General features: G+C 35.9%; 1 protein-coding gene across 5 annotated transcripts in view; it reads left to right on the top strand.

The window, feature by feature from the left end:
* LOC106882960 (protocadherin beta-6) overlaps positions 1 to 2617 on the top strand; it is a 164956-nt gene that overhangs the window by 150598 nt on the left and 11741 nt on the right. The gene's annotated exons all lie outside the window — the stretch shown is intronic.

Genomic DNA, 2617 nt, shown 5'->3' with positions numbered 1-2617 from the left:
ATATGTATACTGTTGTGTCTGGGGAGAGTCATTCTCTTTTAGTGCCTTATAATTTAATACACTCACAGTTAAAATTTCCACAGTTGCTCCCACAAATACCAAAATAAAATTTTGAATTTATGGAGGGTCAAAGTTGAGAACAAAAACAGGACAGTGGAGACAAACAAGGAAACTGAGAGGGAGAGAGAGAGAGACATACATACATACACACACACACACACACACACACACACACACACACACATACTGGTGGAGTTGCAATCTACTGTTTAATAATTTTTTTCCCCATTATTTTCATTTAATTTTCTGAAGTGAGGTAGTGATTAAATACCCTTAATAAATAATAAATACGTCCCTATACATATTTGTAACAGCACCATATTTTATGCACAAAACATCTATTTTATCAGCATGTTAAATCATCCACTTCATCATCACCATCATCATCATCAGCAGCAGCAGCAGCAACTACAGTAACAACAGCAACAACAACAACAGCTACTACTACTACTACTACTACTACTATTGCTACTACTACTACTACTACTACTTTAGCATTTCAACCATTCATCACTTTTGCTCTGACTAGCCCTGAACTATTCATTTGTTCAGATAATCCATAGTAGTCTTAGCTTAATTTGTTTGTTTTTTTTCCATTTTTTTTTCTTTTCTTTTAAAGACGACATATACATTCTGGGCATCATCATCGATCATCATCCTAGACAATATGCTCACTTTATTCTCATTATCCATTCTCAACACATGTTCTTAATACCAGCTTCTTAACTGTCACAAAGGAAAACCTGACGCATTCAAATTCAGTCACTCCTTCATTCCACATCATACATTATCCATTCAGATCCAATGTCACACCGTCTCCACTATTCACATTTTTGCAGTTCTTACAATAATGCCACAGCTTTTAAGACATGCAACACGAAAATACTCTACCTTTTATGCAGGCAAAGATAAAATGCATTTAATGCATCTAGTCTCATTTATCACGGGGGTGTGGTTTATAAAAAATATAAAAGAACAACACAGTGATAAATGAATCGTTGTTAAATGAATCACCTCCATCTCCATGTCTTTAATAAATGGAATGAATGGTAGATTCGTTGACACCAAACTTGTCGAAGCTCCGATGATTGTGTATTTTTCTGATTCTCTTTTCCTTTTCCTATAGAGAACACCTTTGTCTGTAATCATTTGTTGGGATTAGGCACCCATAAACTTTGAAACAGGGGGTTCAGGGAATGCATGTACACTCCTTAAAATTTTGGGAGGTGGGCTGGAAGTAGTTTTGAATATCCTCCTGGAAAATTTTTCTTTGCTACAACAGATGAGCATAGAAACATTTTCAAACTGATTTGAAATGTTGTTTTTCCATTATTGGTTTTATCTAAGGTGGTGAACTGACAGAATTGTTAGTAATCCAGGTAAAATGCTCAGCAGCGTTTTGCTTGTCTTAATATTCTGAATTCAAATTCTATTGAGGTTGACCTTTGCCTTTCATCCTTTATAAGGCAGTGAGCTGGTAGAAACGTTAGCATGCTGGGTGAAATGCTTAGTGGTATTTCATCTGTCTTTACGTTCTGAGTTCAAATTCAGCCATGGTCAACTTTGCCTTTCATCTTCTCGGGGGTCAATAAATTAAGTACCAGTTGCGTACTGGGTCGATCTAATCAACTGGCCCTCTCCCCCAAAATTTCGGGCCTTGTGCCTAGAGTAGAAAAGATTATTGGATTTACCTGCTATGATTGATGTACAAATATTATAATAATCATTGGCAGAATAGTTAGCACAATGGACAAAATGCTTCGCAGCATTTTGTCCGTCTTTACATTCTGAGTTCAAATTCTGCCAAGGCTGACTCTGCCTTACATGCCTTTCGGCATCAATAAAATAAGTACCAGTTGAGCACTGGGGTCAATGTAATTGACTTATCTGAAATTACTGGCCTTGTGCTAAAATTTGAAACCATTATTATACTTGTGTTTATTTTCATATTAAGATTGAAAGCAAATCGACCTTGTTTGTATAAAAATTTTGGACCTGGGTTTGAACCCCCTAAGCAAATTTCATTCTCACACTTATGTAGACAGCTTTGGATATTTTCTGTTAACTGATCTCATGTTGATGGGGACAAGTATGTAAATTCTTTTATTCTTTTACTTGATTCTGTCATTTGACTGTGGCCATGCTGGAGCATCACCTTAAAGGGTTTTTTTAGTCAAAGAAATCGACCCCACAACTTTTTCTCTGTAAGCCAAGAACTTATTCTATCGGTCTATTTTGCCAAACTGCTAAGTTACAGGGACATAAACACACTAACATTGATTGTCACGAGATGGTAGAAGGGCAAACACAGACACATAAATACATGTATATATATATAGATAATAACAACAAATGGAGCAAAACGCATGTCGATGAAAGTTCCTTTAATTCCTACACATATGTTTCGAAGCAAGTGAGGGCCATTTCACAAAAAAAGGACATGCGTTTTGCTCCATTTGTTGTTATTATCCATATATTCTCAAAATGTATCACGTTAACTCGGTATATCAACCTGTAAATCGGCTGGGATATCTTGTTTTTTAGTGTAATTTTGCTA

The sequence above is a fragment of the Octopus bimaculoides genome, chromosome 14 (assembly GCF_001194135.2).
Source record: "Octopus bimaculoides isolate UCB-OBI-ISO-001 chromosome 14, ASM119413v2, whole genome shotgun sequence".
NCBI classification, from domain to species: Eukaryota; Metazoa; Mollusca; class Cephalopoda; order Octopoda; family Octopodidae; genus Octopus; species Octopus bimaculoides.
Note: the sequence above shows the minus strand (reverse complement) of the source record. Positions and strands in the feature narration are given on the sequence as shown.